This window comes from Schistocerca americana, chromosome 2 (genome assembly GCF_021461395.2).
Source record: "Schistocerca americana isolate TAMUIC-IGC-003095 chromosome 2, iqSchAmer2.1, whole genome shotgun sequence".
NCBI lineage: Eukaryota > Metazoa > Arthropoda > Insecta > Orthoptera > Acrididae > Schistocerca > Schistocerca americana.
Window position 1 is genome coordinate 526,531,139 of NC_060120.1, and position 12,533 is coordinate 526,543,671.

Below are 12,533 nucleotides of genomic sequence, written 5' to 3' on the forward strand. Positions count from 1 at the left end.
GTTCTACAACCCTTGGAGACACCGCATACATTAATGTAATAATTTTATCATTTCTATGCACTGCGTTCTTCCATGTTTGTCAGGATCTACTGAACGCTTTGAAAGTCATGTCAGCATAACGGTAACCATTCGATGATGGATTAGGATCATTTAATGCAATGAATGAAAATAAACTTTTCACATTTTTAACTGCATCCCGTTCTTATCCTACTCTGAAATAAACATTTGGTCTGTTTAGTATATGAATATGAAGCGTAATGATAGTGTGCGACTGAAATTGCTTTGTAGATTCACAGTTACACCCTAGCACTTCAGTTGGTGCGAAATAAGGGCCATTAAAAAATTTCTAACTTCATGAATGTGAACCTTTTCATTAGCATTTGTTCTTTCATTGATTATTTCCATAGTTGCATTATCATATCATATGTATACATATTTCTGAATGTATTTAACACCTAATGTAGTGCAGTCTCTGACACTCGCATGGCAACCAAATTAGCAAGCAAATTAGGATTTTATGGTACAGCGTAACAATTGTCAAGAGACTGTCCTCGAAGGTTAATATTAACAGCATTATTACGCCGTCAATGGATATCCATTGTCATATTATTTCACAGATATCCTTAGCCATTATTTGTGCATTTGTCACCTTTCATAAATACAGAATTTTTATGAATTGTCCATACATCATATGTTCAGCAACAAATTATAAACGATTACGGTGGGTTGGATTATACGGAATTTCTGTACACACGATATTACCAAGAGCACAAATGTCTACCATAATATCGATGTTTACCGATTTCAGATAAAGCGATTAAAATATGGGCATGTTGAACACATTTTTGAAACTGAATTGTGCAAATGATAGCCTGAACGGACAAAAGGATTTGAGCGCTGTAATTCGATAGCGGTTTCACGGATTACATTGTTATCAGTGTTTCACGACTGATTTGATCATTCAGTCTATCCGAACAGTGGGGTCCATGTTATAAAAATATGATTTCGCATAATGCGTTGAACGACCGTATGTAGAAATCATTTGGCATGAACTGTGATAAATAATGTCGTACCTGAAAGTGAATCCACGTCAAATCGTGTCTCAGGTTTGGGCCCCATAAGTGATCATAACAAATAATGCACCGCAGCTATAAACATTATTGAAATAATTCTTTGATTTCTCTTGCATTCTCACTCCATTTGAAAAGCGTCTTTGATAATTTTTCCGTTAACGCCAACAGGTCAACTTTTCCCTAATGACAACACAATGGGAATTTCGTTGTATCACGTGCAACAACGTCTGATCCGAAATGTTTTGCTTTAAAAAATCTGCATTGTAAATTTATCAGACCGCAAGTGTAAAAGTAATAAATATCTCGAGTTACTTTCAATGCATATTTAAGCGTCCCCTTCAATAAAACTGTTGCTCACGTATTGGAGATTTCAATGTGTGATAAAGAAGACATCATCAGATTTGGGAATATGAAAGATTCTACTTTCTTTTACCACTCTTAATGACTATATATACACATGATTTTTTTCTTTGTGCACATATATAGCAAAGTTGCTTTTGAAATATGTAAGTTTCGGTGACCTCCTATTATAATTGATATTACAAGCTTACAGTTCAAAGCGTTGCAAAAAATTTCTATGCGTCCTTATTAATATACACGGCAATGCTCACATGGAACCAGCGGGACATTCCAGACTCCTATAACGTTACCGGGTGAGGTATGGCACTGATTGAGATACTGTTTATCTATTCCAGAGGCCCTGTCTTCAGGCACCAGTCATATTCTGCCCAATGTACGATTTTCATAACAAAATATTACTGTGAGTTACCAGGCATTTTAAATATTTAGATTTTTTGTCACCTACCTACACTGAACAAAAAAAAAAAAAATCGCAACCAAGGTATTATCCGAATGTGACTGAAATCGGTTGTGCACAACTACAGAGAAAGAAATTATGGCAATTTCAGAGCAATGGGGCCACTGATCTACAACAAAGAGCATCAGAAATTGAGCAAATACATAATATTTTGGTTCACATGTGATTACTATGCAAGCATTTATTCGGCGTGGGACTGATTAAGAACTGTTCGGTGTCCTCCTGAGGGATATCGTGCCAAATTACCCCAATTGGAGAGTTAGATCGTCAAAATTCCGTATTGGCTGGACATCCCTGTCGATAGTGCTCCAAAAGAACTGTGGATAGCTCCAGCGACCTTGCTTGCCGAGGTATCATCGTTTGTCAAGAATGAAGAAAACCAGTAGAATCTCTTGTCAAATAGGGGCGGGCATTATCTGGCTCATACGTAAGCCCAGGATGATTTGCCATACAGGACAACAAAACGGATAGTTGAATATCGCTGACTGTGCTGGAAAGCTGCCGCGGACGACTACTAAATGGATCCTACCACTAAAGGAAATAGCGTCATATTCCACCACCCCTGGTTGTTGGGACGCAAGGCGGGCAACAATCTGTTTGGTATTCCGTCACCGTGCAGGATGCCGCCAGACACGTCATCTGCCTGGAATGTCATTGAATGGAGTTAACATTGTCTTCAGTGATGAGTCCCTCTTACAACTGACCTCAATGACTAGTGAAGATGTACCTGGAAAGGCCCCGAAAAGTGGTGGGATAGCAGTCTAATTGTCCTCCGTAATGCGGGACAACTGTGAGTGATGGACTAGGGTACCATGTCTTTTCATAGTAGGACCCGTTTGGTTGTCGTTCGCTGCACCCTTACAGTACGGAAGTACATCGACAATATTCTACCGTCCCGTTTTACTGACCTTTATGAAAATCTGTCCTGGGCCTACATTCAAGTAAAGTAACGTCCGCTCGCACACGGCGAGAGTTTCTATTGCTTGTCTTCGTTCCTGCCAAATCCTGCCTTAGACAGCAAGGCTGCCGGATCTCTCCCCAAATAAGAACATTTGGAGCATTATGGACAGGGCCCTCCATCAACTTAAGATTTTAATTATCTAATATGTCAGTTGAGCAAAATTTGACACGTTACTTCCCAGGTGGACATCCAACAACCCTGTAAATCAGTTCCAGGCCGAATAACCGCTTGTGTAATTCCAGATGTGGATCTAGGCGTTACAGACTTGATCAATTTGCGAAATTTGCGAAGCCCTTTACCTTCAATAAGGCATCCCATTTATTTGCAACAGTACTCATTTTTTGTCAATACAAAAACATCACATCCACTGAATTCCGTCCCATTCGGGTAATTCCTTCGTAGTGCGTTCTTTTTTTTTTTTTTTTTTTTTTTTTGTTTGGTTTTAGAGCACAGGTATTAGAGCGAAGTCAGCCCTGGTTAACAATGCGTTGTTACCAAATTTATTCAAGACGGTGGATCTTCTTGGATGGTCACCCACCTCCTCTCCCTGCTTTGTAGATGTGGCAACATCACAATTAAATCAGTATGCAAATTAATAAAATTGATATGCAAGTTAATTAAACTGAAAGTGGTAGGAAATTTTTAAAAACGGATAGAAATAAAAAAACTGTGGGAATTTCAAATTTTGGAGCGCTAGTTCATGATAACACCACCAGAGAACTTCCCATCTCCCGCTTCCTCTCTCCCCTCCCCACCTTCCCCACTTGTGAGTTGACAGGAAAATAAGTTGTTCGAGAGGAAGGTGAAACTTTTATTTATATTGAGGGAAAATTTTTGTTGTTAATGTGGAATGTGTATTTCTTGACTTCTACAACTCCTGACTACGTATCTTCATATGACTCAAAAACATCGCTAACTGATATTTAAAAAAAAATAGCAAAGATCACCTAACACATACCGCAAGTCAGACAGAGTATACATCCTCCACTATCAACTCCGAGCCAATACGTGGTTCCAGAAAAAACTGCATTTAGGTCGGGACACACATGTCCGGACCGTGTCAGTGCCGAGACATGTCCGAGTATTGGCCGTCACCCGGACAACGAAAAACATCATTAAAACAAATGTAGCTGGCCCCACTTGACCGGGCCGTGCACGGGGAACGTCAACGGGCCGGGGCCGGGCCGGGTGGGATTCGCCGTGTTTAATTTTTCACGTGACGGACACGGCCTGACGGTAGAATTGTCTTGTGAGCTGTGCAACTGCGCAAGACTGTTCTGTGTACAAAACATGGATGTGGAACGACTAATAGAAGAAGTTCGTAAGTTTCCTGTTCTTTACGATCAGGGAAGTGAAAACCACAAGAATATCGAATACAAAGACAGAGTTTGGAGGACAATTACAACGGATCTACAAGCCAAAGGTAAGATAAAAACTATACAAGTTTTCATACCCGAAAGATATTTGCCTCTGAGCAATATGGGACTTAACATCTGAGGTCATGGTCATCAGTCCCCTACTACTTAGAACTACTTAAACCTAACTAACATAAGGACATTACACATATCCATGCCCCAGGCAGGATTCGAACCTGCGACCGTAGCGGTCGCGCGGTTCCAGACTGGAGCGCCTAGAACCGCTCGGCCACACTGGCCGGCCCGAAAGATATTTATTTACTTTTTATTTTACAAACAGATGTTCAGCTTATGTCACCGTTATATCGCCAAGGCGACATCTTCTTGCCATCCCACAGTCCTTTGTGGAGAATTCAGGAATTTTTTGAGTTGTTCTCGTACAGTAAATGCAGGATCTGTTGATTTCCCACGAATTCGAGGTAGGTTTCGAAGATTTGATGATCTTCCGGATCCCTCAGCAGTTTCCTTTTTATCCATCCTCTGTTCGGGCACCCTATAACCTTCCAATCTTCGAATATAGTTGTACAGCACACACGCAGCCGTCACAATCATTGTAATGTTATTAGGATCTCCCTGATGGATTCTCCTAAATATTCGAAATTTCTGTTGCAATATACGGAATGCATTTTCGGATATTCGTCTTGCCCGACTCAAAGTAGGATATTTTCAATTGTACAAGACTTTGAACTGAAGCAACTCATGAATGACGTATCAGTCCATCAATTCACTCCATCATCCTCTAATTCCTCAGCAAAATCTTTTTCAACACCATATCCTTCACCTGTGGAAAACGAGTCAACAGAACCTACACAGCAGCTTCTGGATATGCAAAGGGATTCCCACAGTTCGTATATAAATAACCAAAGCCTTCATCCTCCAAGTTCCCCTGCATTCTCATCAGCTTCAGAAACTAATTCACTGAATAGTCCGCATTCGTTTTTCTTAGGGTAGTAGAAATTTAACTGTATTATTTACTAACTTATGCATTTATCTTTCCATTACTAAAGTAATGAAATAAAATGCTGTCCTTAAAACTTCTCATTTACTTGTGTTCTGTGTATTTTTCATTAATCTACCTCAAAAAAAACAGCCAGTCGTTCTTTGGGTGAAACTCATACTCTCCAGAAAGTGTCGTTTTTTCTCAGTCTTCGTTCTAGTTTCGTTAAACGTTCACAGAAAGTGTACTGCGTCACCCTAAAATATTCATAAAACCTAGTTTCATCATCTACCAGATGAGAAAATAATGTTCGAAACTCTCCCTGTACTGGTCTTGTTTCCCAGGCACTGTGGATCCATAATTTTCTTCTTATTATTTGCCTTCGTTCTTTTTCCTCTTCATCTAAAGCAAGTGCTATAAATCCTAATTCACTATTACTAAAATTAGTGGACATGTTTAACAGCTTTCACAAACAGAAACACAGATCACCGCGTCCGAGTCACTACAAGGAACAACAAAGACACGGACGTGCCCCGGTCACTTGTGGCCCCTGCAGGAACGGACCGGAGCACGGCCGTCACTCGCCCGACGCTCGGCTCTGACACGGCCCGGACGTGTATGTTCCGATCTTTATGCAACATGTTGCGACAGCCGGCTGCTTGGGGCTTGCACAAGTACGGTGGTGATACGATCGCGTGACAGTGATGCGAAGTACTTACAGTGTGTTTACGTGTTAGTTGTGTTCATTCATCTGGGAGTACCCTACTGTTTTGCCAGCTAACAATGCGGCTCCGTTACGTGGTTATAAAATACCGAGAAGATAAATGATTCTAAGCAACTATCGGAATCCTTTCTGGCGTAGGCCTCTGAAGCTGCGCCTCTCTGAAGCGACTGCGGATTATAAGATCCTCCTAGAAAGATCGGATGACAGAGACAAAGAATGATAAACATTGTAACTGCCTTATCATTCAGCTGCTGCTTCAAAGCTATCTTTGCATCTGTATGAGTTATGGTGAACATATGCTCTCTTCGGCAAAGAAAGAGGTTTCGAGAAACAGTCCCTTCTTCAAAGACATCCATGGATCTGAGGAAAATTAGAAAATTGTGAGGCAGGCAGCTTTGATGTAGACGACAAGGCACCCTCCTGGGGGGGGGGGGGGGGGGGGGGGGGAGGAGGTGCAGCATGCCGACAAAGAACTTCCTTTAACTCATGGGTTAAAGCAGTCGGTGGCTTTGTTATACATGGCAACAGATTATACTGGGACGGATGCAAAATACCACCAAAGGCTTCCCTGCCCTTTTCAATTTATCTCACTGTTAGACTTCTTCTATGAAGAGTCTGGAGGTATGCTGTTACCCACTGTGTATGTGGGAACTCGCAGTTTTGGCTGAAACACAACAGTTTCTCTTATAGGTCCCAGCAGAGGTCGGCGGGTCTCTACTTCTCAAAGGCAAAGAGGACTGCCAGGTCCACCGCTTGAGCTGCAGTAAAAATATCCCAAATGCCACTCAACCTTTCCGCCGCACACCAGTTCCGCAGGGTCTGTGGGAAAACACTTATCCATCAGCTAACGAGTTACTTGGAAAGCGCAAGCCGGTAGGCGGTGCGGAAATCCCGAGACCACAAATGCTTACCAGCGAGCGCTGCAAGTCGTGGGTGGCCTCTGAAAGGGGTGCGTGGCATCACTAGCCGATCTTGTGCATGTCCACTCGTTTGTCTATCGCCAAGTGTGGTCATATATCATGCAAATGTCGATGACTGCACATTGAACAACATCTTCCACACACTTCATTCACTGCTGACGATCATCCAGTTTTCACTCCACCCCCTGACGTCACGCTTTAGACACACTACATCTATATAAAATGCTAGAGGAAGCATTGCATACAACTAAACCCAGAATAAAACGTTCTGTATGTTTAACAGTTTAGCTGTTGCCATGTCAGAGAATGACAAATAGCATTCCATTTTTTGAAAGTGTTTAAGTGAAGAACGAAATAATAATAATAAAGTTAAACTCGATCACACATTTTCTGAAGGAAGTATCACTACCTTGCATATTTCAGTAGCAATCAATAAGCATTTAGCTTCGTCTATAAACAGAATTTGATTTGGTGAAAAAAAGTGTGTATCAATGAAGCGAATTCTTAAAGCATTTTGAATATAACAAATTAATTAAATTCAGCATATTTCGCAGGTGGATATATTTATTTACTTATCTCGTCATACTTTCCATCATGATGAATAACGTTATTAAGTAAAGGTTATTACATTAAATTACACAACAATCAAGAACAGAAACTAAGTCCAGTAATTTTCCAATGAATAACAACAAGTGTGCAACCACGTTTGGCCAAACTGACTATCAAGAGCAGTGAATTACAGATGGAATTTAAACATTCAAAACTTTTTTTTTTTTTTGAGTCCTCGGTCTTCTGACGGGTTTCATGCAGCCCGCCAGGTATTCCTCTCCTGTGCCTTTCAGAATAGCACTTCAATGTATGTCCTCAATTATTTGCTGCATGTATTCCAATCTCTGTCTTCCTTTACATATTCTGCCCTCACAGCTCCCTCTAGTACTCTGGAAGTCATTGCTGATGTCTTAACACTTGTCTTCTCATCCTTTCCCTTCTCCTTGCCAGCTATTCCACATACTTCTTTCTTCTCCGATCCTGCGCAGAACCATCTCGTTCCTAATCAGTCCATCTCATTTCCAACATTTGTCGCAACACCACATCTGGAACGCTTCGAATCCCTTCTGTTTCGTTTTTGTCACAGTCCATGTTCCACTACCACGAAGTGCTGTACATTATCAGAAATCTCTTCCTCAAATTAAGCACATCGTTTGATATTAGTAGACTTGTCTTGGCCAGGATGTCCATTTGGCCAGTGCTACTCTGATTTTGATGTCCTCCTTGCTCCGTCCGTCATTGGTTATTTTGCTGCCTAGATAGTAGAGTTGCTTAACTTCGTCTACATCGCGACCATCAATCGTGATGTTAATTTTCTCGCTATTGTCGTTTTTGCTACTTCTCATTCCTTTGGTCTTTCTTCTATTTACTCTCAATCCATTAGACTGTTCATTCCACTCAACAGACGGTGTAATTCTTCTTCACTTTCACCCAGGACAGCAATCTCATCAGGAAATTGTATCATTGCTATCCTTTCATCTTGAATTCCACTCGTTAAATTTTCTTCTGTTTGCATCATTGTGTCTTCGACGTATAGCAGTAGCGGCAAAAGATTACATCACTGCATTACATACATACTTTTTAATACGAGCACTTCAATCTTCACCGTCCACTCTTGTTATTCCCTCTTGGCTCTTTTACTTATTGTGTATTACCCGTCTCTCCCTATCGTACACCCTTATTTTTCTTATAATTTCGAACATCATTCATCAGTTTACATTGACGAACGTTTTTGCCAGGCCGGCAAATCCTCTGGACGTGTCTCGATTATTCTTTAGTCTTGCTTCAATTATCAATCGCTTTGCAGAATTGCTTCTCTCGTGTCTTTACCTTTCCTAAAACCAAACATTGTCAACTAACACTTTTTTCACATGTATTTTCCATTCTTCTGTATATTATCCCTGTCAGCCACTCGGATGCATGAGCTGTTAAGCTGTTTGTGCGATATTTCTAGCCCTTTTCGGCACTTTTAGTTTTCGGAACTGTGTGGATGGTATTTTTCCGAAAGTCAGATGGTATGTCGCCAGGATCATATATTCCACACACCAACGTGAATACTCGTTTTGCTGGCACTTCCCCATTGATTTTAGGAGTTCTAATGGAATATTTTCTATCCCTTCTACCTTATTTCTTCTTACGTACTCCAAAGCTCTAATCAGTTCTGATTCTAATACTGGATCTCCTATCTCTTGTAAATTGACGATTGTTACTACTTCTTGCAGAGGCCTTCAATGTACTCCTTCCACCAGTCCCCTTGCTTTCAATTTCAGCGGACGTTGTTTTGACTTTCTTATTTTATGAGTCAGTCCTTCCGTCAATCATTTCATTTTCGACTTCTTCACATTTTTCATTCAGCCATTTTGTCTTAGCTTCCCTACAATTCCTATTTATTTCATTCCTAAGTAGCTTGCATTTCTGTATTTCTGAATTTCCCTGAACATCTTTGTACTTTCTTCTATCAGCGATCAACTGAAGTATTTTTTCTATTACCCATGGCATCCTCGCAATTACCTGCTTTGTACCTATGCATTCCTTTCCAACTTCTGTTATCGCATTTTTAGAGATGTCAGTTCCTCTTCAATTTTATTGCCTATGGAGCTGTTCCTCAGTCCAGTATCTATTGCCTTAGGAAACTTCAAGCTTATCTCGTTATTTCTTAGAACTCTGTATCCAACTTCTTTATTCTTTGCTTTTGATTCCTCTTGAATAATCTGTTAAACTTCAGCCTAATCGTCGTCGCTACTACATTTTAATCTGAGTCTATATCTGCTCCTGGGTAAGCCTTACAATCCAGTACATTATTTCGGAATCTCTGTGTGACCAAGATGTAATGTAACTGAAGTCTTCGAGTAAGAGCCGGCCTTTTCCTGGTATACCTCCTCCTCTTATAATTGTTGAACAGGTATTTGCTATTACTGGGTGAAATATTTTACAGAAAACAATCTTTCTTCTCTCTCATTCCTTGTCCAAACCCATATTCTCTTCTAACTGGTTCTTCTACTCCTTTCCCTACAACTGCGGCCCAGTCCATCATGACTATTAGATTATCATCTCCCATTACGTACTGTATTGCTCTTGCAATATCCTCGTATACTTTCTCTATCTCTTCATATTCAGCTTGAGAAGTCGTCATGTACACCTGAACTATGTCTATCGTTGTTGGCCGGTCGGTGTGGCCGAGCGGTTCTAGGCGCTTCAGGTTCGAATCCTGCCTCGGGCATGGATGAGTGTGATGTCCTTAGGTTAGTTAGGTTGAAGTGGTTCTAAGTTCTAGGGGACTGATGACCTCAGATGTTAAGTTCCATAGTGCTCAGAGTCATTTGAACCATTTTGTCGATGTCGTTTTGTTGTCGACTCTGATAAGAGCAATCCCATCACAGAACTGTTCATAGTAACACACTCTACTCATAACAAATACTACTCCCGTTATACCATTTTCTGCTCCTGTTGACATTACGCTGTACTCATCTGAACGGAAATCTTGGTCATCCCCCCATTTCACGTCAGACCCTTGATTTAGCCTTTACATTTCCCTTTTCAAATATTTTAGCATCCGTAACCCGTTCAAGCTTCTGATTCCACGCCGTTACTCATCGAAAGCAATCCTCTTGTCGGTTATTCAAGCTTTCTCTCACGATCATCTCCCGTTTGGCATTCCTCTGCGGGACTATTCCGTAATCTTTTGCCAATGGCGAGATTATCATGACACTTTTTCAATTACAGGCCACATGTCGTATAGATACATGTTATGTGTCTTTAATGCAGTTGTTTCCATTTCCTTCTGCATCTTATTTCCGTTGAACATTGTTGATCCTTCCGCCTTTAGAGGCAGTTTCCCATCTCAAGTACAAGAGAGTGCCCTGAACCTCTGGCCGCTTCTCCGCCGTCTTTGACAAGGCCGTTGGCAGAAAGAGGGGGACTTCTTATGGGAGAAGTCTTCCACCGTCAATGCTGATTTTTAATCAGTATTTAAGGAGTGGCGGTTTAGAACCCGGGACTGATGACGTTTTGATTTCTAATCAAATATTTTACCCCTAGACCACGGGTGCAAAAACTTAAGTACAATAAATGTTCGTAAACTCATGCAGAGAAAATTCTTAGGCTCGTTACGTCAGAACACAAGACAGAGGAATCTTGAAACGGCAGTTACTTAAAACCGCCCATGGAACAAAGTATCCGCAACACTTAACTTGTTTCGCAGCTGCACTGGAATCAAAATTACAGCGAGAGGTAATAGTCACCGGAGACTTTGCGTGGGTACATGCTGAGACCGAAATACAGGAGTACGTACACGAGGGCAAGGGCCGCGTTAATTGTAAGGTCAGAAGCAAATGTTGTGAAAGAGTAGCATACATATTACGACACTAAAGTCAAGTGCTACGGCAATACGGTCTTCGGGTCTTTCAAGACTTTATGTAGCCCTTCAAGTAGCGTAAGGTTCACAAAGCAATTACTTAACTCCAAGTTAAGTGAATAAGACCTAATTTTTTAATTATCAGCAGAAATTTTGATAACTGTACTGGAAGCATTAATATAAAAGGATAAGCCTCTTGAGATAACGAATAGCAGATCTACCAACAGACATCGAACGCTCTTTTGAACCTACAGAATAACAGAGACAAGCTTAGCCCGCCTGACACGGACCTTAGGATGCACATATACAGATGTGATTGAGGTTGCAGAGCCTCAAGATTTAAACCCATGTAAACAAAATTTAAAAGAATGTTAGTTTAAATTATCTAAAGCTGATTAAACATCGCTTAAAATTTGCAGCAGATAAGAAATGACAAAAAACTGAGGAACAAAAACGGAAACACCAGTGCTCACCAAGTATGGCCGGCACAATCGAAGTAGATACGTTCATAGACAAATTTACCACTTCAGTAAGTGGATCATTTATGTAAACATTCATGTAACCCGAACCTAACTCAGAGATTGTAATAGAACATCAGCCTCTACAACACTTCCTACCCCAGACAAATAGAAATCACTAAGCAAATCTACAAAGTTACACTCGAAGCTTAAAATAGGTTACAGTAACTGCAAGAAAACGTCACCTTTGAGACTCCAGAGGCGAGGTTCACTGAGGGCGTAAACACAATACGCACGATTAGTACTCCATCTGCCATCGTTCAAAATACTTTTCCGGCCGCCAACATCAAAACTGCACACGGTGAGAACGTTCCACAAGGCAAACTGCTGGTGCACTCCCTCTCCATAACTCAGAAATCAGCAACAACGGACGCTATAGTGCTTACGGCTCAGAATACACCAAGAGGCCCCAAAGGTCACCTTGTCAACAGACAGGCCCCATCAGTCCGTACCTGCTGCCGCCTGGCACCAACACCGTCAACCAGGGCACGGGTGTCGCCTTTTCCTCACTCGCAAACAGCGATAAAGCGAGCGAATGGGGGCGGGACTTGCGCCTCCTACCGGGACGCCGGTCAATCAGAGGAGCCAATGATAGCACACCACCAGCCTTACTCTGAATAAGTTCGCTCTTCCTACACTACAGGCCATTAAAATTGGTACACCAAGAAGAAATCCAGATGATAAACGGGTATTCAATGGACAAATCTATTATACTAGAACTGACATGTGTTTACATTTTCACCAATTTGGGTGCATATATCCTGAG

The 12,533-nt window shown here is 41.2% G+C and overlaps 1 protein-coding gene across 1 annotated transcript in view; it reads right to left on the reverse strand.

The window, feature by feature from the left end:
• LOC124595412 (greglin-like) overlaps positions 1 to 12,086 on the reverse strand; it is a 51,912-nt gene extending 39,826 nt beyond the window's left edge. The window contains exon 1 of the mRNA XM_047134142.1: positions 11,953 to 12,086. The gene's annotated coding sequence lies outside the window, so the exon portion shown is untranslated. The remainder of the gene's footprint in view (positions 1 to 11,952) is intronic.
• Between the last annotated feature and the right edge of the window lie 447 nt (positions 12,087 to 12,533).